Source organism: Triticum urartu, chromosome 3A (genome assembly GCF_056163025.1).
Source record: "Triticum urartu cultivar PI428250 chromosome 3A, HENAU_Tu73, whole genome shotgun sequence".
Classification (NCBI taxonomy): domain Eukaryota; kingdom Viridiplantae; phylum Streptophyta; class Magnoliopsida; order Poales; family Poaceae; genus Triticum; species Triticum urartu.
In genome coordinates, this window is record NC_141875.1 from 534616806 (window position 1) to 534635565 (window position 18760).

Consider the following 18760-nt stretch of genomic DNA (forward strand, 5'->3'; position numbering starts at 1 on the left):
GCTTAGATCGGATTCGGCTGTGATCTGAATCGCTTCGTGTACGACTCCACCGACCGCGTTCTTGCAATGCTTCCGCATCGCGATCTTCAAGGGTATGAAGATGCATTCCCCTCTCTCTCGTTGCTAGTTTCTTCATAGATTGATCTTGGTGATGCGTAGAATTTTTTTAATTTCTGCAACGATCCCCAACAGTGGCATCATGAGCTAGGTCTATGTGTAGTTTATATGCACGAGTAGAACACAAGTTGTTGTGGGCGTTGATTTTGTCAATTTACTTGTCGTTACTAGTCTTATCTTGATTCGGCGGCATCGTGGGATGAAGCGGCCCGGACCAACCTTACACGTACGCTTACGTGAGATAGGTTCCACCGACTGACATGCACTAGTTGCATAAGGTGGCTAGCGGGTGTCTGTCTCTCCCACTTTAGTCAGATCGGATTCGATGAAAAGGGTCCTTATGAAGGGTAAATAGAAATTGGCATATCACGTTGTGGTTTTTGCGTAGCTAAGAAACGTTCTTGCTAGAAACCCATAGCAGCCACGTAAAAACATGCAGCAACAATTAGAGGACGTCTAACTTGTTTTTGCAGGGTATGCTATGTGATGTGATATGGACAAAAGAATGTGATGAATGATATATGTGATGTATGAGATTGATCATGTTCTTGTAATAGAAATCACGACTTGCATGTCGATGAGTATGACAACCGGCAGGAGCCATAGGAGTTGTCTTAATTATTTATGACCTGCGTGTCACTGAAAACGCCTTGTAATTACTTTACTTTATTGCTAACTGTTAGCCATAGTAGTAGAAGTAATAGTTGGCGAGACAACTTCATGAAGACACGATGATGGAGATCATGGTGTCATGCCGGTGACGATGATGATCATGGCGCCCCGAAGATGGAGATCAAAAGGAGCAAAATGATATAGGCCATATCATGTCACTATTTGATTGCATGTGATGTTTATCATGTTTTACATCTTATTCGCTTAGAACGACGGTAGCTTAAAATAAGATGATCTCTCACTAAAATTTCAAGAATTGTGTTCCCCCTAACTGTGCACCGTTGCTAAAGTCCGTTGTTCCGAAGCACCACGTGATGATCGGGTGTGATAGGTTCTAACGTTCGCATACAACGGGTGTAAGCCAGATTTACACACGCAATACACTTAGGTTGACTTGACGAGACTAGCATGTACAGACATGGCCTCGGAACACGGAAGACCAAAAGGTCGAACATGAGTCGTATAGAAGATACGATCAACATGAAGATGTTCACCGATGATGACTAATCCGTCTCATGTGATGATCGAACACGGCCTAGTTGACTCGGATCATGTATCACTTAGATGACTATAGGGATGTCAATCTAAGTGGGAGTTCATTAAATAATTTGATTAGATGAACTTAATCATCATGAACATAGTCTAAAACTTTGCAATATGTCTTGTAGATCAAATGACCCACGCTAATTTTGCCCTCAACTTCAACGCATTCCTAGAGAAAACCAAGCTGAAAGACGATGGCAACAACTACACGGACTAGGTCCGTAACCTGAGAATTATCCTCATAGCTGCCAAGAAAGCATATGTCCTTGAAGCACCGCTAGGTGACGCACCTGTTTTCCTAGCAACTCAAGACGTTATGAACGCCTGGCAGTCGCGTAGTGATGATTACTCCCTGGTTTAGTGCGGCATGCTTTACAGCTTAGAACCGGGGCTCCAAAAGCGTTTTGAGCAACATGGAGCACATGAGATGTTCCAAGAGCTGAAAATGGTTTTCCAAGCTCATGCCCGAGTCGAGAGATATGAAGTCTTCGACAAGTTCTACAGTTGTAAAATGGAGGAGAACAGTTCTGTCAGCGAGCACATACTCAAAATGTCTGGGTTGCACAACCGCTTGTCTCATCTGGGAGTCAATCTCCCGGATGACGCGGTCGTTGACAGAATCCTTTAGTCGCTTCCACCTAGCTACAAGAGCTTTGTGATGAACTTCAATATGCAGGGGATGGAAAAGACCATTCCCGAGGTATATTCAATGCTGAAATCAGCGGAGGTGGAGATCAAAAAGGAACATCAAGTGTTGATGGTGAATAAAACCACTAAGTTCAAGAAAGGCAAGGGTAAAAAGAACTTCAAGAAGGACGGCAAGGGAGTTGCCGCGCCTGGTAAGCAAGCTGCCGGGAAGAAGCCAAAGAATGGACCCAAGCCTGAGACTGAGTGCTTTTATTGCAAGGGAAACGATCACTGGAAGCGGAACTGCCCCAAGTACTTAGCGAATAAGAAGGCCAGCAATACCAAAGGTATATGTGATATACATGTTATTGATGTGTACCTAACCAGCACTCGTAGTAGCTCCTGGGTATTTGATACCGGTGCGGTTGCTCATATTTGTAACTCAAAACAGGAGTTGTGGAATAAGTGGAGACTGGCGAAGGACGAGGTGACGATGCGCGTCGGGAATGGTTCCAAGGTCGATGTGATCGCCGTTGGCACGCTACCTCCACATTTACCTACGGGATTAGTTTTAAACCTCAATAATTGTTATTTAGTGCTAGCTTTGAGCATGAACATTGTATCTGGATCTCGTTTAATGCGAGATGGCTACTCATTTAAATATGAGAATAATGGTTGTTCTATTTATATGAGAGATATGTTTTATGGTCATGCCCCGCTGGTCAATGGTTTATTCTTATTTAATCTCGAACGTGATGGTACACATATTCATAGTGTGAATGCCAAAAGATGTAAGGTTGGTAATGATAGTCCCACATACTTGTGGCACTGCCGCCTTGGTCACATTGGTGTCAAACACATGAAGAAACTCCATGCAGATGGACTTTTGGAGTCTCTTGATTATGAATCATTTGACACGTGCGACCCATGCCTCATGGGCAAAATGACCAAGACTCCGTTCTCCGGAACAATGGAGCGAGCAACCAACTTATTGGAAATCATACATACTGATGTGTGCGGTCCAATGAGCGTTGAGGCTCGCGGTGGTTATCATTATGTTCTCACCCTCACTGATGACTTAAGTAGATATGGTTATGTCTACTTAATGAAACACAAGTCTGAGACCTTTGAAAAGTTCAAGGAATTTCAGAATGAGGTAGAGAATCAACGTGACAGGAAAATAAAGTTCTTACGATCAGATCGCGGGGGAGAATATTTGAGTCACGAATTTGGCACGCACTTAAGGAAATGTGGAATTGTTTCACAAATCATGCCGCCTGGAACACCTCAGCGTAATGGCGTGTCCGAACGTCGTAATTGCACTCTACTGGATATGGTGCGATCTATGATGTCTCTTACCGATCTACCGCTGTCATTTTGGGGTTATGCTTTAGGGACTGTCGCATTCACTTTAAATAGGGCTCCATCGAAATCCGTTGAGACGACACCATATGAATTATGGTTTGGAAAGAAACCTAAGCTGTCATTTCTGAAAGTTTGGGGATGCGATGCTTATGTCAAGAAATTTCAACCTGAAAAGCTCGAACCCAAGTCGGAAAAATGGGTCTTCATAGGATACCCTAAGAAAACTATTGGGTATACCTTCTACCTCAGATCCGAAGGCAAGGTCTTTGTTGCTAAGAATGGATCCTTTCTAGAGAAAGAGTTTCTCTCGAAAGAAGTAAGTAGGAGGAAAGTGGAACTTGATGAAGTACCGCCTCTCGAACCGGAGAGTAGCGCAGGAAAATGTTTCTGCGGTGCCTGCACCAACTAGAGAGGAAGTTAATGATGATGATCAAGGAACTTCGGATCAAGTTACTACTAAACTTCGTAGGTCCACAAGGACACGTTCTGCACCAGTGTGGTACGGTAACCCTGTCCTAGAAATCATGTTGTTGGACAATGATGAACCTTCGAACTATGAAGAAGCGATGGCGGGCCCAGATTCCGACAAATGGCTTGAAGCCATGAAATCCGAGATAGGATCCATGTATGAAAACGAAGTATGGACTTTGACTGACCTGCCTGATGATCGGCGAGCCATAGAAAATAAATGGATTTTTAAGAAGAAGACACACGCGGATGGTAATGTGACCATCTATAAGGCTCGGCTTGTCGTTAAGGGTTATCAACAAGTTCAAGGGGTTGACTACGATGAGACTTTCTCACCCGTAGCGAAGCTGAAGTCCGTCCGAATCATGTTAGCAATTGTCGCATTCTATGATTATGAGATATGGCAAATGGACGTCAAAACGACATTCCTTAATGGTTTCCTTAAGGAAGAATTGTATATGATGCAGCCAGAAGATTTTTTCGATCCTAAGAATGCTGACAAGGTGTGCAAGCTCCAACGCTCAATCTATGGGCTGGTGCAAGCATCTCGGAGTTGGAACATTCGATTTGATGATATGATCAAAGCGTTTGGGTTTACGCAGACTTATGGAGAAGCTTGTGTTTACAAGAAAGTGAGTGGGAGCTCTGTAGCATTTCTCATATTATATGTGGATGACATACTATTGATGGGAAATGATATAGAATTCTTGGAAAGCATAAAGGCCTACTTGAATAAGTGTTTTTCAATGAAGGACCTTGGAGAAGCTGCTTATATATTAGGCATCAAGATCTATAGAGATAGATCGAGACGCCTCTAAGGACAAAGAATTGGCTCAAGCTCAAAGCTCAGGACTCTACATCTTTTCATTTGAGATAAATACATCGGGAGTCCTAGAACTTGCATGTGATGTTTAGTTTAGTGCACAAATTTATAAAATACGTGATTGTAGTCATCAAACTTGCGCAGACGTTCATATACGGTGCTTCCATACGTATCATGTCGCCCATCGCTCGCCAGCGTGGCACAGGCGCTTGGTCTTAGTGCATGTGGCGTTTTATTTGCAGAACCCCCCGCCTCCCAGGTGTTTTTGGTAATTACGTCTCTAGGTTTGTGGGATCCACCTGCCAGTGGGGCGCAAAAGAGTTAAAATAATGCACCATGTGCTGATTCGAACCCACAGCCGCTCCATTTCCATTGCGCAAGCTAACCATCAGACTGGACAATCATTGCTGCTAGGTAAATAGACGCAGATGCTATTCTATTGTCAAAGCTGACAAATAAATTCAAGGGTGAGTGAATTTTTTTCATTTCACTCAAAAAATTATGTTACATTCAAAACTATTTACTTTTACCTACACTTCAAATTTTAAATTAATCAAATTCAAACAAAAAATTCGTTGACTTGTCCGAAATAATTTACTTACATTCATTCTGAACTATTTATTTTTATATAATTTTTTTTACTTATTCCAATTCAAACAAAAAATATGTTGATTTGTCCGGAAGAATTTACGTTCATTCAAATCTATTTTTTCATCTAGATTTTTGAATTTAAAGTTAACTGAATTCCAAAAAAACTTTGATTTGTCTAAAAGAATGCACATATATTTTTATCTAGATATTTCAACTTTAAATTATTCAAATTCAAACAACAAATTGGTTGATTTGTCCGAAAGAATTTATGTTCACTAATTCAAACCTATTTTTGCATTTAGATTTTTACACTGAAAATTCTTTGAATTCAAACAAAAAATCATTTTTTAAAGAATGTACATATATTTTTATCTATATTTTAAAATTTTAAATATCCATATTCAAACAAAAAATCCGTTCAGTTGTCCGAAAAAATTTACGTACATTGATTCAAACCTTTTATTTTTATCTACATTTATAAATTTATAATTATTCGAATTCAAACAAAAACTTAGTTGATTTGTCTGAAAGAATTTACGTCCATCATTCTGAACTTTTTACTTTTATCTAGATTTTGTAGATTTAAAATTATTTGAATTCAAACAAAACATTCAGTGAGCCGCAAAAGAAAAACATTCAGTGATTTGTCTGGAAGAATTTACGTACATTAACTCAACACTATTTATTTTTATCTATATAATAAAAATTTAAATTTATTAGGATTCAAAAAAATATTTGTTGATTTGTCTTTAAATAATTACGAAAATTTGACCATTTTGTGGGTGAGTGAAATTTTGGCATCATCTTTAGTGCGCAGGTCATGGACATTTTTTTTAACAGGGATGTCACGCCGCTCATTCTAGAGGATATTTGAATTGAATTGCGTCGTGCCGATCTCTAAATCTTGGGTTGGAGGAAATAAATTTCATGACGGCAGGAACAAAACCAACATATCTTCGTTGTACACTAATCGGAATTGTTGCCAAAGTAAATAGTTCGGTTTGTCTGCATATTGGTACGTGCATGTGGTGTAGTGGCAGGCTCTGCGTCTTAATGCTATTTTATCTTCCTCAATTTCTCCCGTCCCAACACGCGCTGAAAAATAGGCAACGCAGGCTTTTATACATAACTAAATTGAAAGTGTGGGTGTTTCTGCCAAAAATAACATGTGCGCATCACTCTGGCCTGTTTTAGTCACTGCCAATGGGCCATAGCCACACTAGCATGTCACACAAGCGTGAGATACGTCTGGATACGGAATTTGTGACCGTATTTGCATGCCGGCTCAAGTTAGATGATTTCAAACACGTATTTTACAAGTTTATGCATCAAACTGACCGTCCGATGCAAGTTCTATGACCATCGGTGTATTTACCTCAAAAGTGATTGATCCTGAACTTGTGAAGGTTCGAGACAGCGCTGTGTAGCAAAACGGTTCCCTCCATTGGTCTGTCGTAATGGTGGGAAGCTGAAAAAACATATGAGCTTGTGAATGATGATGGGTAAAGTCTTTTGAGACGGGTTTGCAAGATAATTCATGTCTACCTTATTTTCCAGGGAATAGCACCTTGCGGGTGGTCCTCCTCTTTTTGCCGTCTTTAGAAAGCACATGATGGATGCTGGCAATGAGTGATCGGTGGTTAGAACATAGAACTTGCAGTGGCATTGTGCGGCAATGTAATGGTAAAAATGGAATGGAGAGCACCTATTGTTTTTTTTTTCTGTGACAGGGGTTTGCTACCTCTTGAGCACTGCGTTGGTTTTCCCCGAAGAGGAAGGGATGATGCAGCAAAGTAGTGTAAGTATTTCCCTCAGTTTTTGAGAACCAAGGTATCAATCCAGTAGGAGGCTACGCGCGAGTCCCTCATACCTGCACAAAACAAATAAATTCTCGCAACCAACGCAAATAGGAGTTGTCAATCCCTATAGGGCCACTTACGAGAGTGAGATCTGATAGATATGATAAGATAATATTTTTGGTGTTTTTATGATAAAGATGCAAAGTAAAATAAAGGCAAAGTAAATAACTAAGTAGTAGGAGATCAATATGATAAAGATAGACCTGGGGCCATAGGTTTCACTAGTGGCCTCTCTCAAGAGCATAAGTATTCTATGGTGGGTGAACAAATTACTGTTGAGCAATTGACAGAATTGAGCATAGTTATGAGAATATCTAGGTATGATCATGTATATAGGCATCACGTCCGAGACAAGTAGACCGAAACGATTCTGCATCTACTACTATTACTCCACTCATCGACCGCTATCCAGCATGCATCTAGAGTATTAAATTAAAAACAGAGTAACGCCTTAAGCAAGATGACATGATGTAGAAGGATAGACTCATGCAATATGAAGAAAACCCCATCTTGTTATCCTCGATGGCAACAATACAATACGTGCCTTGCTGCCCTTACTGTCACCGGGAAAGGACACCGCAAGATGGAACCCAAAGCTAAGCACTTCTCCCATTGCAAGAAAGATCAATCTAGTAGGCCAAACCAAACTGATAATTCGAAGAGACTTGCAAAGATAACCAATCATACATAAAAGAATTCAGAGAAGATTCAAATATTATTCATAGATAGACTTAATCATAAACCCACAATTCATCGGTCTCAACAAACACACCGCAAAAAGAACATCGAATAGATCTCCACAAGAGAGGGGGAGAACATTGTATTGAGATCCAAAAAGAGAGAATAAGCCATCTAGCTACTAACTATGGACCCGTGGGTCTGAGGTAAACTACTCACACTTCATCGGAGGGGCTATGGTGTTGATGTAGAAGCCCTCCGTGATCGATGCCCCCTCCGACGGAGCTCCGGAACAGGCCCCAAGATGGGATCTCGTGGATACAAAAAGTTATGGCGGTGGAATTAGGGTTTTGTCTCCTGTTCTGATCGTTTGGGGGTACGTGGATATATATAGGAGGAAGGAGTATGTCGGTGGAGCAACAGGGGGCCCACGAGGGTGGAGGGCGCGCCTGGTGGGAGTGGGCGCGCCCCCCTACCTCGTGGCCTCCTGTTTTATTTCTTGACGTAGGGTCCAAGTCTCTCTGGTCTTATTCGTTGAGAAAATCACGTTCCCGAAGGTTTCATTCCATTTAGACTCCGTTTGATATTCCTTTTCTTCGAAACCCTAAAACAGTCAAAAAACAGCAATTCTAGGCTGGGCCTCCGGTTAATAGGTTAGCCCCAAAAATAATATAAAAATGGATAATAAAACCAAATAATGTCCAAAACAGTAGATAATATAGCATGGAGCAATCAAAAATTATAGATACGTTGGAGACATATCAAGCATCCCCAAGCCTAATTCCTGCCCGTCCTCGAGTAGGTAAATGATAAAAACAGAATTTTTGATGCCGAGTGCTACTTGGCATAATTTTAATGTAATTCTTCTTAATTGTGGTATGAATATTCAGATCCGAAAGATTCAAGACAAAAGTTCATATTGACATAAAAATAATAATACTTCAAGCATACTAACTAAGTAATTATGTCTTCTCAGAATAACATGGCCAAAGTAAGTTCATCCCTACAAAATCATATGGTTTAGTCATGTTTCATTTTCGTCACACAAGAATGCTCTCATCATGCACAACCCCGATGACAAGCCAAGCAATTGTTTCATACTTTAGTAATCTCAAACCTATAAACTTTCACGCAGTATATGAGCGCGAGCCATGGACATAGCACTATGGGTGGAATAGAATATAATGAGGGGGGTTATGTGGAGAAGACAAAAGAGGAGAAAGTCTCACATCAACGAGGCTAATCAATGGGCTATGGAGATGCCCACCGATTGATGTTAATGCAAGGAGTAGGGATTGCCATGCAACGGATGCACTAGAGCTATAAATGTATGAAAGCTCAACAAAAGAAACTAGTGGGTGTGCATCCAACTTGCTTGCTCATGAAGACCTAGGGCACTTGAGGAGGCCCATTGTTGGAATATACAAGCCAAGTTCTATAATGAAAATTCCCACTAGTATATGAAAGTGACAAAACAAGAGACTCTCTAACATGAAGATTATGGTGCTACTTTGAAGCACAAGTGTGGCAAAGGATAGTAACATTGTCCCATCTCTTTTTTTCTCTCATTTTTTCTTTGGCCTTTCCTTTTTTATGGCCTTTCTCTTTTTTTGGGCCTTTTCTTTTTATGGCCTTTCTCTTTTATTTATTTATTTATTTATTCCTCACTTGGGACAATGCTCTAGAAAATGATGATCATCACACTTCTATTTATTTACAACTCAATGATTACAATCCGATACTAGAACAAAGATGACTCTATATGAATGCCTCCGGCGGTGTACCGGGATATGCAATGGACCAAGAGTGACATGTATAAAAAAATTATGAACGGTGGCTTTGCCACAAATACTATGTTAACTACATGATCATGCTAAGCAATATGACAATGATGAATGTGTCATGATGAACGGAATGATGAAAAGTTGCATGGCAATATATCTCGGAATGGCTATGGAAATGCCATAATAGGTAGGTATGGTGGCTATTTTGAGGAAGATATAAGGAGGTTTATGTGTGAAAGAGCATATCATATCACGGGTTTTGGATGCACCGGCGAAGTTTGCGCCAACTCTCAATATGAGAAAGGGCAATGCACGGTACCGAAGAGGCTAGCAAGGATGGAAGGGTGAGAGTGCGTATAATCCATGGACTCAACATTAGTCATAAAGAACTCACATACTTATTGCAAAAATCTACAAGTCATCAAAAACCTCGGTACTACGCGCATGCTTCTAGGGGGATAGATTGGTAGGAAAAGACCATCGCTCGTCCCCGACCGCCACTCATAAGGAAGACAATCAAATAACACCTCATGTTTCAAATTTGTTGTATAACGTTTACCATACGTGCATGCTACGGGACTTGCAAACTTCAACACAAGTATTTCTCAATTTCACAACTACTCAACTAGCACGACTTTGATATTATTACCTCCATATCTCAAAACAATCATCAAGCATCAAACTTCTCTTGATATTCAAAACACTCTTAAGAAAATTTTACTAATCTTGAATACCTAGCATATTAGGATTTTACGCAAATTACCATGCTATTAAGACTCTCAAAATAATCTAAGTGAAGCATGAGAGATCAATAGTTTCTATAAAACAAATCCACCACCGTGCTCTAAAAGATATAAGTGAAGTACTAGAGCAAACCATATAACTCAAAGGATATAAGCGAAGCACATAGAGTATTCTAACAAATTCCAAATCATGTATGGCTCTCTCAAAAGGTGTGTACAGCAAGGATGATTGTGGTAAACTAACAAGCAAAGACTCAAATCATACAGGACGCTCCAAGAAAAACACATATCATGTGGCGAATAAAAATATAGCTCCAAGTAAAGTTACCGATAGAAGTAGACGAAAGAGGGGATGCCTTCTGGGGCATCCCCAAGCTTTGGATTTTAGGTGTCCTTAGATTATCTTGGGGATGCCATGGGCATCCCCAAGTTTAGGCTCTTGCCACTCCTTGTTCCATAATCATTCAAATCTTTACCCAAAACTTGAAAACATCACAACACAAAATTTAAAGTAGAAAATCTCGTGAGCTCCGTTAGCGAAAGAAAATAAAAGATCACTTCAAGGTACTGTAATTAACTCATTTTTTATTTATATTGGTGTTATACCTACTGTATTACAACTTCTCTATGGTTTATAAACTATTTTACTAGCCATAGATTCATCAAAATAAGCAAACAACACACGAAAAACAGAATCTGTCAAAAATAGAATAGTCTGTAGTAATATGTATCTAGCGCAAGATCTGGAACCCCAAAAATTCTAAAATAAATTGCTGGACGTGAGGAATTTATCTAGTAATCATTTGAAAAAATAATTAACTAAATAGCACTCTCCAAATAAAAATTACAGCAGTTCTCGTGAGCGCTAAAGTTTCTGTTTTTTACAGCAAGTTCAACAAGACTTTCCCCAAGTCTTCCCAACGGTTCTACTTGGCACAAGCACTAATTAAACACAAAAAACACAACCAAAACAGAGGCTAGAAAAATTATTTATTACTAAACAGGAGCAAAAAGCAAGGAATAAAAATAAAATTGGGTTGCCTCCCAACAAGCGCTATCGTTTAACGCCCCTAACTAGGCATAACAAGCAAGAATAGATCTAGGTATTGCCATCTTTGGTAGACAATTCTTTAATTAGGCATCTACCATCTTTAGGAATTTCTTTCTTTTTATTTATTATCAAACTTTTAGGCACAAGATCGAAAAATTCATTTGTAACAAATGGTTCCTTAATGATAGCAAAAAGATTGGGATGAACACTTATAGATTTGAGATCCGCATTTTCCTTACTAGATGATTCACCCTTATTTTTAGGAACGTACATAAGCTTGGCAACTTTAGTGGAAGGACTTGGAGTATTCTTTACGGAAGAAAAAGCGGTTCCCAAGTTGGTAATAATATTCTCAAGTTTATCGATCCTAACGGAATCGTAATTTATTTTCTCATTAACTATGGGTTCCTTTTCTTTAATATCTTTCAAAGTAACTCCTACTTTAGATCCATATTGAGAGATTCGGCTGTGGATCTTTTATCCAAATTTTCAATTAACTCTACAGTAGCAACCTTATTTTGAATAATGTCAAGCCTTTGCATTACATGCTCCAAAGTTAATATAGTTCCATTAACCAAGAGAGGGGGTGAGCCAAATAAATCTAACATAGCATTATAAGAATCAAAGTATGGCTACCCAAAAAGTTCCCTCCGGTAATAGTATCAAGAACATAACGGTGCCAAGGAGTAATGCCTACATAAAAATTGTGAAAGAGAATGGTAGTAGATTGCTTCCTAGTAGATCTATTTTGAGCATTGCAAATTCTATACCAAGCATGTTTTAGATTTTCACCCTCCCTTTGCTTAAAATCTAGAATTTCATTCTCGGGAGACAATGGAGAAGATAAGGAACTAGCCATAACGACAAGCAAACAAACTAACACACAAGCAAACAAAAAGCAAGCGGGCAAAAAGAGGCAAATAGAGAGGGAGAGGGAGGATAGAGAGAGAGGGCGAATAAAACGACAAGGGTAAAGTGGGGGAGAGGAAAACGAGAGGCAAATGGCAAATAATGTAACGCGGGAGATAAGGGTATGTGATGGGTACTTGGTATGTTGACTTTTGCGTAGACCTCCCCGGCAACGGCACCAGAAATCCTTCTTGCTACCTCTTGAGCACTGCGTTGGTTTTCCCCGAAGAGGAAAGGACGATGCAACAAAGTAGTGTAAGTATTTCCCTCAGTTCTTGAGAACCAAGGTATCAATCCAGTAGGAGGCTACATGCGAGTCCCTCGTACCTACACAAAACAAATAAATCCTCGCAACCAACGCAAATAGGGGTTGTCAATCCCTATAGGGACACTTACGAGAGTGAGATCTGATAGATATGATAAGATAATATTTTTGGTGTTTTTATGATAAAGATGCAAAGTAAAATAAAGGCAAAGTAAATAGCAAAGTAAATAACTAAGTAGTAGGAGATCAATATGATAAAGATAGACCCGGGGGCCATAGGTTTCACTAGTGACTTCTCTCAAGAGCATAAGTATTCTACGATGGGTGAACAAATTACTGTTGAGCAATTGACAGAATTGAGCATAGTTATGAGAATATCTAGGTATGATCATGTATATAGGCATCACGTCCGAGACAAGTAGATCGAAACGATTCTGCATCTACTACTATTACTCCACTCATTGACCGCTATCCAGCATGCATCTAGAGTATTAAGTTAAAAACAAAGTAACGCCTTAAGCAAGATGACATGATGTAGAGGGATAAACTCATGCAATATGAAGAAAACCCCATCTTGTTATCCTCGATGGCAACAATACAATACGTGCCTTGCTGCCTTTACTGTCACCGGGAAAGGACACCGCAAGATTGAACCCAAAGCTAAGTACTTTTCCCATTGCAAGAAAGATCAATCTGATAGGCCAAACCAAACTGATAATTCGAAGAGACTTGCAAAGATAACCAATCATACATAAAAGAATTCAGAGAAGATTCAAATATTATTCATAGATAGACTTGATCATAAACCCACAATTCATCGGTCTCAACAAACACATCGCAAAAAAGAAGATTACATCGAATAGATCTCCACAAGAGAGGGGGAGAACATGGTATTGAGATCCAAAAAGAGAGAAGAAGCCATCTAGCTACTAACTATGGACCCGTAGGTCTGAGGTAAACTACTCACACTTCATCGGAAGGGCTATGATGTTGATGTAGAAGCCCTCCGTGATCGATGCCCCCTCCGGCGGAGCTCCGGAACAAGCCCCAAGATGGGATCTCGTGGATACAGAAAGTTACGGCGGTGGAATTAGGGTTTTGGCTCCTGTTCTGATCGTTTGGGGGTACGTGGATATATATAGGAGGAAGGAGTACGTCGGTGGAGCAACAAGGGGCCCACGAGGGTGGAGGGCGCGCCTGGTGGGCGTGGGCGCGCCCCCCTACCTCATGGCCTCCTGTTTTATTTCTTGGCGTAGGGTCCAAATCTTTCTGGTCTTATTCGTTGAGAAAATCACGTTCCCGAAGGTTTTATTTCATTTGGACTCCGTTTGATATTTCTTTTCTTCGAAACCCTAAAACAGGCAAAAAACAGCAATTCTGGGCTGGGCCTCAGGTTAATAGGTTAGTTCCAAAAATAATATAAAAATGGATAATAAAGCCTAATAATGTCCAAAACAGTAGATATTATAGCATGGAGCAATCAAAAATTATAGATACGTTGGAGACGTATCAGGGTTGATGTGGTTTCTCCTCCAGTGGCATCCTGTGGATAAGAAATGATCAAGAGAAACGAGCATTAAGCACTGGAGGATAATACACAGGGACAAAAGTATCGTGTCGTGCGAGTTTACCTTGGAGAGCACTATCTGGCTGGTCTATGCAGTACTCTGATGCTTAGGAGGCAACATAGTAGCTCCTTGTTTAGCCTCAGGCTAGGGTTTTTGGTTGACGACAGTCAGTAAAGAGGGCTGGCCACGCAGGGCGCTGGCCTTATCATAGAGAGCCGAGGACCAGAACTCCTCAGTCTGAAGTTTTCTTTTGCACATTTTCAGCTCTGCAAAGTTTGCATCATCGATTGTGACTATACCTGTTCTGTGTAGGTACACGAGGACGGCAACACATGCAAATTCAATGTATGGGGCATGAAATTCCTTTCTTGTGTTTGAGACGCTTTTGCTGTGGGGAGGTAGGTCAATGGAGACAGAGACATCGACATCATTGCTGCCCGTGCCGGTAAAAGTGAATGGATGGAGTATGCCACCAATTGTTTCAATTGCTCATTCAAGAATGAATTGCTTGCTGATGGTGACACGAATTGGAGATAGCTTTGATTGTACGAGAGGTCAAATTTCTATATCAGTACGCCATGAGCCATGAAATTGAGGAACAAAGAGAAGAACGATAGGATAAGAGCTTGGAACTAACTGGAGGAAGGCCCTTGACCAGCAGTCCATCATTTGTCTGGACGTACACAGACGAGGATGCCATTGCAGAGGATCTGTCATCCATGGCGTCGCCTGAACTGGAAGAAGAGCCCGATGAAAGGAAGAGGGGAACGGATCTGAAAACACTGTATGCAAGGGAGCTGGTATATATCTAACCTAATTGGATGGGCCTCTTTTGATGGCCCATGTACTTCTCTTTGTGATTTGCGACCCGGCTCTACATTGATTAGGAGCCTTTTTTTGTGCCGCATAATAAGTGTCCTGTAAAAGAACCGAATTTACGTGCCATTAGTCAACCAAAATGACAGTGTTTATAAGTTAAATGAGATGGGAAATATAAGCTGCCAATCGTTGTTGATATTCATGGTATTCACTGGGACACATGCCACAGCCTGGCATTGATGCAAAGTATACAACAAAGTCAGTTTAAACGAGGGATTGCGTAGCCCAGAATGGCATTAGTGGAAACTATAATTTACATAAATTAAATTTGACAGGGCGTTAGATAGTGGGGCAGAGCCCTGGTACACACCATATAATTTACATAAATAAGTTCAGTAGACCGGGGTAGGGCATAAAAGAGTAGAGTCACGCATCAGCAGATGCCACATAATTTACATAGATAATAAGTTTAGTAGGGCAGGGCAGTGCATAGTAAATCATCGGTCGCAGCATAGATGTGAGATGCACAGGCTAGATAGCAGAAGACAACAAGCTGGTACCATGAAACGATTGTTAAGATAACCATGTTGACCTGTCGTTGATGTTGGATCAGTAGTGCTCCTCGGGTATAGTGTCGAAGTCCGCAGAGCAATTCCCTTCACTATCAAAGATCTCCTCGTCATCCAGAATGCTTCTCATGTAGGATTGATGTTCTGGTGGCACGGATTCAGGGTTCACCAAGCAGTTATCCTCATCATCAGTACAACCAGACTTTGGTTCATATGGATATGTCCCAATGGATTGCAGGTACTCAACAGCAAGGATTGTGTTCTGCTCAAGATACTCGTAGATCTTCTGAGCACTAAGGAGAGTTGCATTTAGCTCAATTTCTGCGTCTGTTGAGCCAGGGGACATGGTCTCATCAATCAGACGCTGAAGCTGGGTGGTCGCTGAAAACCCAGTATCCAGTGAGTTGTCCCATCCTTTGCTGAGGCTTTTTATGATCTCCATTTTTTCATCAAGCTGCTTGTGCAGAGTTTTATTGTCCTTGTTGATGGCTTCAATGACACTATCCTTTTCAGCAAGCTTCTCCATTAGATCTCTGTTTTTCTTCATGGTAGACTCAAGAGTGCTGCTCTTCTCGGCTAGCTGCTGCACAAGAGATGTATTAACCTTTTTGAGTGCTTCGATACTTTGATCTCTTTCTTTCAGGCGCTGACGCAGAGCCTCGTTGTTAAGCCTAGCAGACTGAAGCTTAGCATAGTTATAATCACATGGGACCACATTGTGTTCCTGCTCCATGAATTCCATGGCTTTATGCGCAACATGATTCTGTGCTTCTTCCAGATCAGTAAAAGCGGAGGTTGAAATGTAGGTCTGACTAACAGGACGCTCCAGTTCACTGGCAATTGGATGGAAATCAACCGTGACTTCAAGGCAGCCGCGATGAATGGCACGTGTAGATTAGGCAGCCGATGGATGGCCAACTTTCTCAAACATAACATCCAAGATGATCTTGGATGGAAGGTCCATAGGAGGCATGGCGAAACCTGGTTCAGAAATCATGACACAGTAAGAATGGAGTGAATGGATTATCGTAAAGGCAGGGAGTAAGGTACATGGCATTCGATGTCAACCTATAAACTTCTATAAATAAACAACTCTCCATGTGATCTCATACATCGTAGCTTTAATGTGGTTCAGGCCATGACACATGATGCTTGTTTTTCACTGGGGAGCAAATCAGTACATGTGGTGGATGCAGTAAGATAACAAAGACGTAATTTATAGAATGTAGCTAAATTCAAGGTCCGCTTTGGTAGGAGAACATAAATAAATCAAGAAAGATAGCCGCAACCCCTTCTCTGGAAGCACAGTGGACCGAGAATGTAATTTCTATGATTTTGAATGTATAAATATGCTCAAAGTTAGGGTTTCATCTAGTAGAAATTACATTGGACTTGATAAGGACCAAAGATTATTCATGGAAACAGAATGGATTGGTATAATATATAGACAGCACCATGAGTGTCTCGATGCTATAAATCGAATCATTTTAGCAATAACCAAAAGACTGGGGATAAAGCCATAATAGTTAAATGTCAGTATGCATATGACATGACAAACCACATTATTTTATCACTATAGAGAGATGAGGGCGACTCCAAGAAAAAAACTTTGTTTTCTTTATAGCAGAGATGTTTCATTTAGTTGCATTTTACTGTTCGCAGCAAGCCCTGGCTGTGCAAGCAGGGCTAGACCTGAGAAATTACCTTTTGAGAAGAACCGAACACGAGTGAATGATTCAGCGTGCCTACAACAGTCACAGAGGGTGGATCGAGGGGAAAAACTTGGGCTGCAAGATGGGGAAGAACAATGTTTTGCAAAGTTAGGAAACCCATGTGGATAGATCAAACAAATCGAAATGCAGTGCCAGGAGGAGGAATACCTGCCGTAAAGATCAGTCGTAGTTAGACGCGGCCTTCTCCATCCCGAATCGCCCTGCGATTTGAGCAGCAGCACGGATCTAGGTACACGTTTGAGGAGAAGTGAGAGGAGTGAAGAAGGAGAGTGAAGTGGAAAAAGGGGTGAGGCTGAGTGGGTGGATGCGTGTGTGGAACGGTGAGGGGGTAGAATCACCTCGCTCACTGCTACTAAACAGTAGGAGCCGCCGCTCTGGGCAAGTAGGGAGGCAGTACGTGTTCCTCTCGGGCGACGGTGATCTAACCAGCAACCTAGCTTTTTCCTGGTGCTCTTAAACCAGAATCGCTACCCACACGTTGGCATACCATGGGGCCAACTGAGACGAGCCCACCGGACAGTGAGAGCGACACAAGACAGTTGCGAGGGACCGTGTAGGAAAAAGGAGACACAACCATTGAGAATGGGCCGCACTTATTCCTATGAGTCGACACGCTTTTGGGCAGGCCTGGTGAAAACCGATGGTAAATCATAAGATAAGGGTAAGGATTGTTTTATGTGTCTAAAAAAAGAAGATAATGTTTTTTGATCCTGGGGAATAAAGCTAAGGATCTTGTATAGCGGTTAATAATCGAATTAAACAGGGGAATTTCATACACCACACTTAAAACAAAACAAGGTAATTATATGTTTGCATGCACTAATTATGTTTGATAGCAGAGTGCTGGGGTTACAGTACGCGAACCAAAAGAGAAGCAGGTAAAATAACAAAGACTTGGACTGTAGCTTAGCGGTCTCCATTTAACAGTTGGGTCAGCCAATACTAAAGGCTAGGCATATTGGCATCCAAATCGTCATCATCATGTTCTTCTGGATAACCAAATGAAACCTTGAGGAATTGAACAACATCCTGCGAAAGTTTGCTTAGCCGGGCAACAATACGTTGAATTTCTGAGTGTTTCTTGGCCATCTCACCACTTGGTGTGGACCCAACTGTAGGTGATTCAGATACAACCAAGCGACAAATCTGATCACAGGCTGATAACACAGTACCTATGTACCTACCAGTGGTTTCTGCTACCCTTTGATCCTTTCATCATTCTTGGCCTCCTCCGGTCTTTTCAATTCAATATAGTTGTAGTCTTGCAGGACCTTCTTCTGATGATCTTCCATATAATGTATTGCCTTTTGAGAAACCACATCTATTGTGCTCTGTAAGTTGTGTAGGGGAGAGCTTGACAGTTTGACAGGTGTAGGAGGGTGTAGCAGATGTTCTTTTGATGGATAGAGTGTAACATCAGTCACAAACTGGCTTCTTCGGTGTGTCCAAGAGTCATAGCGTGGTTTTGGAAGATCGAGTTTATCTAATATACCTTCGAGCAGAAATGTGCCTGAAACCTCGACGATCTCCATATCATCGTCTATGAAAAAAAGAAGACTAGCTCATGAGTGTGAAG

The 18760-nt window shown here is 41.0% G+C and overlaps 1 pseudogene across 1 annotated transcript; it reads right to left on the reverse strand.

Moving 5' to 3' along the window:
• Window positions 1–15184: 15184 nt before the first annotated feature.
• Window positions 15185–17575, reverse strand: LOC125548666 (uncharacterized; annotated as a pseudogene). The gene is made up of 3 exons (XR_015599790.1): window positions 17332–17575; window positions 17156–17238; window positions 15185–16432 (listed from the first exon to the last, which is right to left on the reverse strand). The product of XR_015599790.1 is annotated as an uncharacterized LOC125548666 (transcript).
• Window positions 17576–18760: the final 1185 nt, after the last annotated feature.